This window comes from Lycium ferocissimum, chromosome 10 (genome assembly GCF_029784015.1).
Source record: "Lycium ferocissimum isolate CSIRO_LF1 chromosome 10, AGI_CSIRO_Lferr_CH_V1, whole genome shotgun sequence".
In the NCBI taxonomy this organism is placed as follows: Eukaryota; Viridiplantae; Streptophyta; class Magnoliopsida; order Solanales; family Solanaceae; genus Lycium; species Lycium ferocissimum.
The window spans coordinates 11,160,452-11,175,215 of record NC_081351.1 but is presented as its reverse complement, the minus strand read 5'-3'; positions in this window follow the sequence as shown (position 1 = coordinate 11,175,215).

The window sequence follows — 14,764 nt, the reverse complement described above, 5'->3', positions numbered from 1 at the left end:
TTATGTGAATTTTTTCTATGTAATAATGTTACCGCTTTCTTTAACTGTCATTCCGTTCATATTTCCTCCACTTCCGGAAATTCACACTATCACACGTACACGCGAGGTGTGTTTTGCACACCCGCAAATTTCTTTCAAAATTTCAAATTTTAGGAGAGTTGGCATATGCGCGGGATGTCCGAATTTTTTGTGTGACCGCGTAGCCTTCTCACTCGAGTAGTCCACTTGGGAACCTTGAGTCTAGTCAACCAAATCTTAGAAAAACTTAGGATAGAGCTAAAATAACACCTTTTTCCTAAGGGCATGCATATTAAACTTAGGAGGCATAATATCCTTGGTATATTAAGTCCATTAGTCAACCTTACCCAACTGTCCAAGTGGGTTCACGACCCCGAGTGACGCTTATCATATTATGTGTGCATTTAAAGGTGGGTTGTGCAATAATGTGGACCATTTGCTTTAAATTAATTAAGCCTTAGGAAGGCGGATTTGTCTAACCATTTTGTGATGCAGATTAACCATGACAATCCCAAGCTTTGGTGGATAGAAAATAGCCTTGGTACACCTTATCAATGGAGGAAGAAGCTCGGATGTGATGAAGAAGTGATCTTAGTTTATTTCGATTAGGAAATATATTTATTGTATTTTCCTTTCATTTGGCATGTAATAAAATTTGGAGCTATTTTATACTTCATTTTGGGAATAGAGTTGTTTAATTGATTAAAAAGCAATCGGATGACATATAATGGCACATTCATCTTTCAAATATACACTAGGCCTACCTCTGGCATAAAGAGGTCCCCTGCATATTAAGACGCGTTATTGTTATTTAATATACGTGTGTTATAAACTTTTCAAGTTGTTTTCCTGCTTGCTAAGTGATTTACTTGAATTTATTTGCAGTATGCTTACTTGAATGTATTTGCGATATGCTATTACTTGATGCTAAGCGAATTACTTAAATTTATTTGCAATATGCTCTTACTTGAATTTTTTGTTTTTGTTTTTTGTGATATGCTTTTACTTGATTTTACTAACATCTTCTTTGTTTTCCCTAGTTTCAGAAGAGAAAATTTCATTCAATTTACGTATCTCTTTATTTCGATTGCATATTATCTTTTTATACGTACTATTCACGATTTGAAACAATAATTTTAATCAAATCATTTTGCAATTAGCGTGCTTTAGCCACTCTAGAGCATCTTTTAGGTCCACTTACTTTCCTAGTGCCTATCTCTCCATTTTTCCATGATCCACTATTTTGACAAAGTAGAAAGTTTTACTCGACAAAGTTTTAATCGTCGGAAGTTAAAATTTCTTGATTTTCGCATCCATGTACTAGCCTTGAAAAATTATATTTTACCAACTTTAATTAACTCTTATAATGGGCATAATATGTACCCGTCTTTCTTTTAATCCAATATGCTAAATAAATTGGTCACGCGTCAAACTTCGAATTCTAGAGTGTCAAACGGAACATTTTTTTTATGGTTAGTTTCACATGTCGTAGAATCCATCTAGCACTCTATCTACGTCATGAAACTCTTACTAATACTCTCAAATTCTTTCATTTTTTTCACCATTTATCTCTTCTTAAATTGGTAGATGTCCAAATTTATTTGCGCATGGCACTTGGTGAAATTTATTCGATATTTTCCATCAAGTTGTTCAAGAACGACTTTTCAAGTACCTTACTTCTACGGAGTCTTCACTCGTTTAATCGCGTCATTCTTATTTTGGGTCGCCGAGATTTATCTTCGCGCACCCATTAATTTCAAGTTTTGGCATGCAAGTCGAGGAACAATCTCATAGGTCTCCTGTCCTTGACATTTTGCAACCCGCCAATGCTAAAATAAATTTTAGAGCCGTTTGCAACCCTCGGGCGTATTAAGTTCAAGTCTCGTGCGGTCGATTAACCATATATCAATTATTTTTAATCCCGAGCTTGTCAATCATATATTCAAACAAGCACCAATATGTGTTCAAGACCAAGTTTGTGTTTGCCCTCTTTTAAAGCGTATCCTTTATAAGACTCGATCCATAAGTTTCTTAGGCATGCACTCTTGAATGCTCGACTCTTATCCTTTACCACTTTCTTGTCTCACGTAAATCATACCTACTCTACGCTTACCAAATATTTCATTTTCCTTCCAAAGGTTGACTTAAGTTGAACACCGAGGGCAACACGAGCGTCATTGTTTGAAAGAAAAACTATTGGACAATGGTAGGATCCTTTAGAGACCGTTGGGTCACCCTCAATTTGTTTGGAATCAACCTCCGGCCTGCATGCCAATGCCAAGTTACAATCAAGCAGTTTATCCGCAATTTTCCAGTCAAGTTCCTCTTCAAAGCCAAGTAATTATTGGACCAAGGTTTACTGCACCAAATTTATCCTTCCCCACATCTGCTGCAAGCACTTGTGATATAACCGAACAGATCACCAAGAATGATCTCATTAAGAGAAACCGCTGGTAGGCCTTTAAAAGAATGACATGAACTAGGATTTTTTTTGGGTACCATTCTTTTGGGAAAAAATATGTACTTTTATAAGCTTGAAAGATCAATCTTTGTATGTCTTTTATTATTAAAAAAATCCCTTTTTATGTAAAGCGAACTACGCTTGACCTGATTCCTCGGTGGATACGTAGGCAGCCCACATAGGGACTCGGTCATATTAGAGTAGAAATTTTAATTTCCATCTGCATGTAACCGGAACTACGTTTGACTTGATTTCCTATCGGATACAGGATACACAAGCAGCCTATATAAGGCTCGGTCTTATTATCATAAAACTTTAATATTCCCCCAAAGAAGGAGCATGAAACTGGGGCAAATTTTTTGGCATGCAACCAAGACATCTTCATCAAAAATGTCCTAAAGACTGGGGCAAAAAAAATGTGGAATACGCCGGAGTTGACAAAGGATAAGAATCAAGTCAAAGCCAAGCTTTGGTGTTCGACATAAGTCAGCCTTTCTTCCTGCATATTCTACGCCAATGTGGTTTTCTTACCTTTCGTTAATTCTCCAGCGTTAAAGCCTACTAGCCAATATGTCGTTCCCCTCCACTTGTGCTAAGACTTAGGCAATCTCTTCCAGCTTAGAGCTCTTATTTAACTAAATCATGAGCTAATCTATTTACCGCATATTATTGGATACTAACATATTATTTTGTGAATTTACTTCATAGATGTATATTCTTATACACTAACATTTTATCTTGTGTTAGCAGTTTTATTTTCTCTTTAAAGGTTGCCTAGCATTGAACACTTTTTGGCTGCGAATCTGCATTAAGGACGAGACTATAATGGCTGACAAATTTGAAGGTTTCAACACTGGTATGGGATTAGTGCAAGCACAGAATGATGACAGCAAGAAAAATGTGGTTCGAAGAAACATTTTGGTCAATTTGGGAAATACCTTCAGCCTCCTTCCTAACACAACCTCAGCTTCCAGCTCAACCCGAAACATTTCCTTAACCATATCTCCCAACCCAACTCCTACTTTTGCTATTGCTCCACAAATGCCATCAACCTACACTCCCAATCAAATAATGATAATTCCTAATCCTCAACTTTCCATAACCGCAACTCCATTTAAGGAAAATAAGCAAAATGAACTAGCAATATGCTCATATACAAGACCTGGAAAGGAAATCAAGTCAATTTGCCATGACGATTTGGGAAAGAGCTCCACAATTTGAGGAGAGCCATTGATGAAGAGCTACGCTCAAGAAATTACCATAGTTTGAAATATGAAGATTTGTGTGTGCATCCAAATATTAAGCTTCCGCAAGGGTATAAGGTACCTAAGCTTAACACTTTCAATGGGGAGGGAGATCCCGTCGCTCATTTAAAGGACTATTGCAGCAGATTAATTGGTATTGGACATAATGAAGCCGTACGAATGAGATTGTTCATTCAAAGTTTATCAGGATTAGCACTCTCTTGGTACACCAAACAAGATTTTAGCAAATGGCATACGTGGGAAGATATGGCCCGCGAATTTATAAAGCAATTCAAGTTCAACAATGGAGGCGATCCGCACATAGCCGATTTGCTCAGAGTAAAGAAAATGCCGCATGAGTCTTTCCAAGAATATGCCATACTATGGAGGCTAGAAGCTTAAAAAATACATCCTCCATTACCTGAGAGGGAATTGATCTTAACCTTCATCAAAATTCAGGAAGACTTATATTATGATAAGTTGCTCGGAGCTTGTGCACGCAACTTCTCTGATTTGATTAGGATTGGTAAAGAACTAGAAAGTGGCATTCAAGAAGGAAGAATTACAGATAGCTCAGCAACACAAGCCATTCACCAAACCTTTCAACCGAAGATACTAGGAAATCTGCAAAGCGAAATAAAGGAAAACAAATTCGCTTCCATGAGTATGCATCAAGCGCAATGCCATCAAAGTCACCAAATTTTGCAATCTTATGCCACTATGCAGCGTCCTCGCCAGCAAAAAGCGCAACATGGTTTCCAACAAGGGTTTCACCAGGCACAGTCTAGCTCTCGACAACAGAAGAAGATGAAATCTTTCTCCTTCACCCCTCTCGACGAGCCATTGTCAAATATACTTGAGCGATTGAATTCTAAGGGCATTCTACAACCAAAAAAAGGATTCATGCCTAAGCATCCACCGCCAAACTTTGATTTATCTAAAAGTTGTGCTTACCACTCAAACATTCAAGGGCATGACACTGAAGAATGTCTAGCGTTGAGATTCAAGATTCAGAGTATGATTGAAAATGGCAAGATAAAGTTGCAACAAGAGCCTATGATTGAAAATGGCAAGATAAAGTTGCAACAAGAGCCTCCAACTAGCAATAATAATATCGCAAACACAAATGCAATTATTGTTAAGGGCGATCCATCAAAATTGGCACCAAGGCCTTTGAAGAGAAAGCGTGCAACAACTCAGGAGGACTGACTAAGAAGTCATCTCGCAACTTGAGAAAACCATTCTCCACCTGCCCGCCTTTATGAGTAGCTACTATTTTGCAATCTTTTGTAATGAACTACGTTCGACCTGATTCCTGTTAGTAGCGGGATACGTAGGCGCCCATGTTGGGTTCGGTCTCAATAAATAAAAATTTCAATTCCCCCATAGCCGCAAATGGGGAAATTTTGCTGATGGCTTATCATTATTCGAAAAAAGCAGAAGTTGAAATCGTAAGCCATATTCGCATAATCAAATTTCTGCAATACCATAGCAACGAGAAGCACAGATTCAAAGCCAAAGCTTCAATGTTCAACGCAAGGGAACCACTTTCTTTATACTATCAAATTTTCTTTGAGTAATGCAGAGCCAATTTTTTAGCTACTCTTGAACGGTAATGCACGCTGGATAAAATCTCGGCATTAAGAAAGACATCACGAAAATCATGAAGCAAAGGATGATACAAAATCAACACGAATTTCGAAACTCACAATTTTCTTTGAGCGCAGGAATTTTATTCATTGAAACATTTCAGCAAGGTAAAATATCCCCAAGTTATTGGCACCGCACCGTGAATGTACGATATTGCAAAGGCACCACGCTTGTATCTCCATATTGCATTTTAAATATTCGCTCCAATATTCTTATTTGTAAGTATGCACCACATATTTTGGGTTCGTCCACCCTCTAATAGGATATATTGGGTTCTTCCACCCTTTAATAGGATATATTGGGTTCTTCCCCCCCTCTAATAGGACATGTCGGGTTATTCCACCCTAAAATAGGATATATCGGGTTCTTCCACCCTAAAATAGGATATTTTGAGTTCGTCCACCCTTTAATAGGATATTTTGGGTTCGTCCACCCTCAAATAGGATATATTGGGTTCTTCCACCCTAAAATACGATATTTTGGGTTCGTCCACCCTTTAATAGGATATATTGGGTTCATCCACCCTAAAATAGGATATATTGGGTTCATCCACCCTAAAATAGGATATTTGGTTTCATTCACCCTCAAATAGGATTTATTGGGTTCGCTCACCCTCAAATAGTTTATATTGGATTCGCTCACCCTCAAATAGAATATTTTGGGTCATCTACCCTCAAACACGGCATTCAGGCTTGTCCGCCTTTAATTGGACATATTAGGCTTGTTTGCCTTTAATTGAACATTTAGGTTTGTCCACCTTATAATAGGACTTCATTATTTATTTGGGTTTGTCCACCTTATAATAGGATTTAATTATTTTATTTGGGTTTGTCTACCTTATAATAAGGCTTAATTATTGAATTTGGGGTTGTCCACCTTAAAATAGGACGAAATTGGGTTTGTCCACCTTATAATAGGACTTAATTATTTTATTTGGACATGTCCACCTTAAAATTGGACATATTAAGTTTTACAAAGAACACCGATTTTGCATTTACATTAATTTCATCTAAAATATTTTTGCATTAATCTCGCAATAATTATATCTATAAGTGATTTCACATTGATTTCTTCGCTTGCACCAATTTTATCGCTTTCATTTTATATTAATGCTTTCATTTATTACTAATGATTGTACCTTAGATCTTTGTAGCAAATTTAGCAGGTAGCATCGCACAAGGTGGAACTTTATCTAATGCAGTGAATTGGGGCAATTTGTTGGGAAGGAATCAGACTTCCCAACAAAGGTCAAGGGTCTACCTCAAACTTCGCTCTGCCATTCTGCTTATATCCATAACCTGATCATCGAGTTCACACGTATTAATATTCCAAAATTCTCAAGTTCGATATATTTCCTCAATCATAATACCCAGTGTCATCATAATTCGACACCGGGGCAATATTTTTAAAAGATCTGCACCAGTCATGATTGCTTATTCGTAGGTAACATAGCTTCCCAGAACTACACACGGCCTGATTCTCGTGTAACCCGAGATATGTAGGCAACTCGGAGATCGGAGTTCAGCCACTATTCTCTTAAATTTTCTTTATCCTTATAGTCTCTAAAATTCTTTTAGTCGGGAAAAATAGGCTACTAAGTCAACATCTTTGTCCGGAAATTCTTTCATCATTACCGGCCAAAGAGGGATAAGTTATTGACACCCGATTTTGTTCCTCCTTTATTCCAATTCATTTTTCTTGAGCTTCCAATAATTATTAATAAACTAAATATCTATTTTTCGTCTTTACTTTATTACTATTGCTACTACTATATAATTATTTTTAGGAACTGTCGCTTTTTTAATACCTCGTATATTGCTAGTTACTCATATACGTATTAATAATAAGATATAATCTAAATAATATTCTTACTTTATTATTTTATTAAATTACACCTTATTAATGCTAATGGATAAATTATTATATCACATATATACATATGTATATATATATTCCCTACATGGTTATGTTAATTTAGCCCATAATTAGTCCTAAAACTACTTGGGCTGAGGCCCAATTCCTGTAAGACCAGACCAACAAAACAATACACATCTTAGCCTCTTTCAAAATTTCCTAAAACCTCATTCCTAATTCTACTAGCAGCCTCCCCACCGTCTTCCTCTTCCCCTTTTCATTCTTGACAAAGCTCCATCAATTCTTTTCTCTAGACACAAAATGGCTACTCCATTTTAGTGCAAATCCTTTCTTTAAACGTCTCAATCCTCAGAAGACCCTCCTTTGACGAATATAAACACATTAAAATCTTCAAGGACCAGAGAAGATCTGGCCATTTTGAGTAAAATCTGAATCAAGCCACGTGAAGAAACCTCAACGTTTGGATTAGCACGAGTTTTGACTCGATTTTGAATCTTTGATTCCAAGATCCGAATCCAAATGCGAACCTATCAAACCCTAATCCTATTCTATAAATACCAACGTTTTGAGACCATTTTGGGGGTAGCAACTACATCTCACTCTAAACGAAGAACAACCATTACATATCCCTAAAAAAAAAAAACAAAGGAAAAACAGCCACACATTACTCTAAACTACTCTATTTTACCTTTTTGCTCGAGATTTTTGGTTGCTTTGGAGGTGTGCAAGCTCGACGACCTTTGAGCGTAGACCCTTAGATCGGGGACCGAAGAGCCCCAGTTTGCTGCACTCAAAAAAGCACTCCTGAGTCTTGCGTCGAGACTCGACATCATCGCTAGACCTGAGACTTGCATTCGCATCTTCAGTAGCACCTCTCACCCTTTCAAAATGCACCTGAACAGAATACAAAAGAGGGGGAATAAGCAATGGATATTCCCTCCTATCGTGTCGATCGAGTTTTTGCTTTACATCATTCTTTCCATTTCTCTTGGCTCGCTAATATGTTTTATTTCCTTGCATAGACCCATTTAAATTAAGAGTACTTCAGGTAGTTTATCTTATGGGGTAGTTTAGATATTGCGGATTTTAGAGCCCGAGACATTTTTGAAGTAACATATTAAAAGCTCAACAATTCAGCTTATTTTCTTCGGTTCAGGATTTTTGAGTTACCCTTTGCAGGCTTAAAATAGAAATTTATCTCTAACTATGCCTTTGTTTATTCAATCACTCTAACTGAGGAGTTTAATCGAGTAAATGTTTCAGAAGTTTTGCAATAATCTCGAATAATAATGTTGGTTTCAGCAAGTATCGAAAGAACCTTTTGCACGTTAAAAAGATTATCATTGCTCTGTTTCTCTAAACATTAAGGGTACTTTTTTTGTGTATGTGGTCAAACATTTATTTCAAAAGGTTCACATTTTTAATACAATTTTCTAAACGCTTAGGATAAGATTTAACATTTAATCACTTGTTTGTAACTTAGTTAATTACTGCTGTTGGTTGATGGTAATGTCTACTTACGTTTTTTTTTTTTGTTTCTTTTTTACACATTAATTTCAGCTAGTATACTAAGTACCAAATCCATTGTGTTATCTAGTGTAATATTTTTTTTAAAATATCTAAATACTTAGTGAAGAATATCTTTCCTTATTTGACTATATTTTGTCAGAATTTCTTATATTAACCTAAGTTTGGCCGGTTAATCGTATTTAAGCGGATCTTAAAGGATGCCTTACCCCTTCCCTTTAGGATAACTAGGAATCCTTACCTAGAATCATACTTGTTAAGCTGACCTTAAAAATGAAGTTTATTTTAAGCATTTATTTAGTTAAAATATGTGTCCTAATTCACCTTTAAAAATAATTAGGTGGCGACTCCTTAAGTTAAACAATTAGGAATCACCAATATGTTGTAATCCGCTTTGACCCGGTTAAAATGGGGTATAACAGGTTGACTTAGTAATCTTAGACATAGTAGATTTTAATGTCATCTTGGGTATGAGTTGGCTAGCTCCTTATCATGCAATCCTAGACTGTCATGCCAAGACAGTCACATTAGCTATGCCCGGTGTGCCTAGACTTAAGTGAAAGGGTAATCTTCGTCCCTTCCCAAAGAACATAATTTCCTTTATTCATGCAAAAAAGCTAGTGGACAGGGGGTGTTTGGCTTATTTAGCACATATTCGTGATACCAGTGTTGATGGTCCATCTCTTGAGTCAGTTCCTGTGGCACGTGAGTTTGCGGAGGTGTTTCCCACGAACTTGCCAAGCATGCCACCAAACCGTGACATTGATTTTTACGTTGACTTAGAGCCAGGGACCCGCCCCTATTTCTATTCTGCCATATCGGATAGCACCAGCAAAGTTGACGGAATTAAAAGAACAACTTCAGAATCTTTTTAGTAAGGGTTTCATTCGTCCAAGTGTCTTCCCGTGGGGCGCTCTTATTTTGTTTGTGAAAAAGAAATATGGGACTATGCGGATGCGCATTGATTATCGCCAGTTAAATAAAGTCACCATACGAAATAAATACCCCATCCCTCGTATTAATGATTTGTTTGACCAGCTACAGGGGGCTTCTGTGTTTTCAAAAATTGACTTGAGGTCAGGGTATCACCAGTTGAAAATTCGGACAGAGGATATTCCTAAGACTGCTTTCCTGACCAGGTATGGGCATTATGAGTTTCTGGTTATGTCTTTCGGGCTTACTAACAGCCCAGCTGCTTTTATGGATTTGATGAATGGCATCTTTAAGCCATAATTGGACTCTTTTGTGATAGTGTTTATTGATTGACATCTTGGTTTATTCGAAGAGTAAGGAAGATCATGAAAAACACTTGAGGGTTGTTCTTGGGTTGCTGCAAGAGAGGGAGTTGTATGCCAAGTTCTCTAAGTGTGAATCTTGGCTTGGGTCTGTGTCCTTCTTGGTACATGTGGTATCGAAAGAGGGGATTATGGTAGATCCGAAGAAAATTAAGACAGTGAGCAATTGGATCAGGCCCACGTCCATGACAGAGATCTGCAGTTTCGTGGGGTTGACTAGTTACTACTGTCAGTTCGTGAAAGGGTTTGCTTCCATTGATTCGCATTTGATCCGGTTGACTCAGAAAGAGGTACCTTTCCAGTGTTCCGACGAGTATGAGGAGAGCTTCCAAAAGCTCAAGACTTTATTGACTATAGCTCCTATTCTATCTTTACCCGTGAAGGGCAAGGACTTTGTGGTTTACCGTGACGCTTCTCGTTCTGGTTTGGGTTCTGTTTTGATGTGGAAAAAGAAGGTGATTACTTATGCTTCTAGATAGCTAAAGGTTCATGAGAAGAACTATCCTACTCATGATTTGGAGTTGGAAGCGTTGGTGTTCGCATTGAAGATTTTGGGGCATTACCTCTATGGCGTCCGTTGCGAGGTATTTACTAATCATCACATTCTTTAGCATGTATTTACTCAGAAGGATCTTAATTCTAGGCAGCAGAGATGGATGGAGTTGCTGAAGGATTATGACATTACTATCTTGTATCATCCTGGCAAGGCAAATGTGGTGGTAGATGCCTTAAGCAGAAAATCAGCTAACATAGGCAGTTTGGCTTGGTTGATTGCGTCAGAACATCCGTTGGCCAGGGAGGTTCAGACTCTGGCTAAAAGTATCATGAGGGTTGAGGTGTCTAATTTAGGCGGGGTGTTGGCTTGTGTTGAGGCGAGATCATCGTTTCTGGAGCAGATTAAGGCCAGACAGTTCGAGGATGTGAGTTTGAGTAATATTTAGGATAAAGTCTTGTGTGGTGAGGCCAAGGAGGTCGTGATTGATGATGAGGGTGTCTCGAGAATCAAAGGGCGTGTTTGTATTCCCCATGTTGATGACTTGATTAAGATAATTTTAGCGAAGGCTTACAGTTCCTGATATTCCATTCATCCTGGTGCTACTAAGATGTAACGTGACTTGAGGCAGCATTATTGGTGGGCTAGGATGAAGCGCGATATTGTTGAGTTCATTGCTCAGTGTTTGAATTACCAGCAGGTGAAGTACAAGCACCAGAAACCCCGGGGTTACACTTCAGAAGATGCCCATTTCAGAGTGGAAGTGGGAGAAGATAGAGATGGACTTTGTGGGTGGTCTTCTAAAGACCTTGGGTAAGTATGATTCGATTTGGGTCATTGTTGATAGATTGACCAAGTTGGCCCACTTCATACCGGTTACCCATACTACTCAGAAGTTGGCCCAGATTTATATCCGGGAGATTGTTCGCCTGCATAGGGTTCCGATTTCCATCATATCTGATAGAGGCACGACGTTTACCTCCCGGTTATGGAAGACTTTTCATTTAGAATTTGGTACTAGGTTGGACCTTAGTACAGCTTTCCATCCTCAAACAGATGGCCAGTCTGAGCGGACTATTCAAGTCCTAGAGGATATGCTCTGAGCCTGTGTTATTGACTTCGGTGGCCATTGGGATCAGTTCTTGCCATTGACTAAGTTTGCTTATAACAATAGCTACCACTTGAGCATTGACATGGCCCTGTTTGAGGCTCTCTATGGGAGGAGGTGTAGGTCTCCTATCGGGTGGTTTGATGCTTTCGAGGTAAGGCCATGGGGTACAGATCTTTTGAGGGAGTCCTTAGATAAAGTTAAGAGGATTCAGGAAAAGCTCTTGGCTACTCAGAGGGAGTTCTCAGATAAAGTTAAGAGGATTCAGGATTCACGAAAGGTCCAAGACCTTGAGTTCCTGGTTGGAGAACAAGTCTTGTTGAAGGTCTCACCTATGAAGGGTGTGATGAGGTTTGGGAAGAAAGGTAATCTTAGTACCAGATTCATTGGTTCGTTTGAGATTCTCAATCATATGGGGGATGTAGCCTATGAGTTGGCCTTGCCCCTATGTATGTCAGGTGTACATCCGTGTTCCATGTCTCTATGTTGAAGAGATATCATGGCAATAGTTCTTTTATCATTCGTTGGGATTCTGTCTTGCTAGATGAGAATCTGTCATATGAGGAGGAGCCTATTGCTATTCTAGATAGAAAGGTTCGTAAGTTGAGGTCGAAATAAATAACGTCAGTGAAGGTTTAGTGGAAGAACCGCCTCGTTGAGGAAGTACTTGGGAGACAAAATCCAATATGCGAAAGAATTATCCCCAACTTTTCACTGAGTTAGGTACCTTCCCCTTGTTCCTTCTCTTTGTCCGTTCGGGGACGAGCGGTTGTTTCATTGGTATCTGATGTAACGACCCGCTAGGTTGTTATGGGGGGTGGGTGACTTAGAAAACTAGACCTCCGTTGGGAATTCCGAGGCCGTGGGTGAGTCTGTAGCGTGTTTTTATGTATCTATGCATGTTTTGTTTGCATTTATAGATCCTTGGATTGGTGTTGGGATTTTTGGGTGAAAACTAGTGCAAAAACCCAAGCTACTGGTCAAAATAGACGCTGCAGCGGGTGTGGGACCGCGGCGGCGGGTGTGAGACTGCAGCAGCGGGTCCATCGTAGTGTATAAGGGGTCGCCGCCGTGAGGAGGTGGGACATTAAGGAGGTCCGCTATAGCGGGAGCTTTCCCGCTATAGCGGGACCACTGCAGCGAGGTATTGACCGCTGCAGCGGTCGACGGAAGGTAGAATTCGTGTTTTATATTCTTTACTCCAATCCTATTCCCTACATAACACCAATATAGTTTCCAACAAATTGCTGTGGCGAAATTCTAAGGCTAGGGCTAAAGTACTCTTGAAAGGTAAGTCTCAACCCTTGACTTTGTTCATTTCATCATATGATTAGGTTCCATGATTAGTTAAAGGTCCGTTAATGGGGAATAAAAGGGCTAAAACCCTAGAACTTAAGAAACCCTTGATTAATGAATGGGTAGATGATTTTTTTGTTATTTAATCGTCTAAGGCTATAGATTATAACTTCCTAGGATGAGAACTGGTCTATTAATGGTGGAACTTGTTAAATGAGACCTAGGGTTTAAAAATGATAACTTTGGTATAAAAACTGCTTGTAAAAGGGTTAGAATGATTAGAAAACTGCTTCATACCTACGTATTGGGGGAATAAGGGGATCTTATGGGTTATTATTTAGTTCGGTCGGGTTTAAATGATGGAGCGGGTTTAAAGAATGATTTCGGGTTATTTTGGCGAATAATTTCCGTCAAGGCAGGGGTATATTTGAAAACTTTAAGGACGGGAGGGGTATTTTTGACCCAAAATAAGTTCGGAGGATATTTTTAGCCCTTTTTCCAAAGTAGAGGGGTATTTTTGACCCTTTTCCCTAAAGAATATGATCATTGGAGTTAATAATATGATGAATTCACGCTTAGTGATAGTCCACCCATTTGAAAAGGGTAGAAGTAGTTGGGTTCTTTTTCGCAAATTATTGTATTGTTGGAGTAGATGATTGAATACTCATGTAGCTCTATATTTCTAGACTTTGAATGTTCGGTAGCTTTGCAAAAGTAGTTTACATTGCTCCAGTTCTGCTTTCAGGTAGGTTACGGTCTACTTGAGTTAGACTTTGATTAGTTGATTGTATGTATTATGAAATTGATAGGAGAAGCATGATTAGGGCTTTGAATATAAGGTGTGGTTGGTAATTCCTCCAGTTTGATATTGATTGATTAATTATGTGATGAACTGATATGTAATGATAAAGAAGGAGTTCATAAATACTCTTCTTGTTGACTTGGAGAATTCCCTTATTCAGGTTATTGCTTGTTGAGTCTTGATGTGACTTGTGACATGGTGACTTGTGTTCCCTGATACTGATTTATTTATTGTTCCCATTCCCTGATTTGTTTGTGGAAAGGAAATACATTGTGAGGAGAAAGATATTACAAATATGAAAAGCCACACTTGACAGGGGGTGATGTGGCCTAGTTATGGACCCGTGATCCGAGTTCAATTCTAGATCAAGTGGTATATGGACACCCTGGGTCCCCTACAGGTCATGGCTAATGGGTCAAACACTACAATTTTGCATGTGTGTACGGATATGCGACAGAGAGATAATTTGTGATTTACGATAGTGTTTGGTGATTAGATGGGTTGAGTTACTCATTGATTTCTACTTGGGTGGATTGACCTTATCCCTGTGTTGGCTGATATTTCGGGGTTGGATGATTTTTGTTGATAGTTTCTTGAGGTTACGTGTTGTTGTGCCTATCTGCCTATTTTATTGATTTTGTGACTACATGCGTAATACTAATCTTAGTTGGCCTATGATATCTACGGGTACATAGTGTTTGTACTGATACTACTGTCACGCCCTGCACCATGGCCTGGGCGTAACACGGCACTCGGTGCCTGTCTGCATATGACCGAGCGAACCAACTGGTTGGCTGGATCAACATGTGGTACACTGATATCTAAGTATGATGAACACATGCAAATTGAGTGAGAATAACTGATTGAAATATATATCTGTGCGGAAGAAATACTAAAAGTCTGCAATACTGAATAAGTGGTAGCCAAAAGGGCTAACTCAATAATCCAACAAAATACTGAAATTTACGGCCCATCGACCGTAATCTATGAAGTCT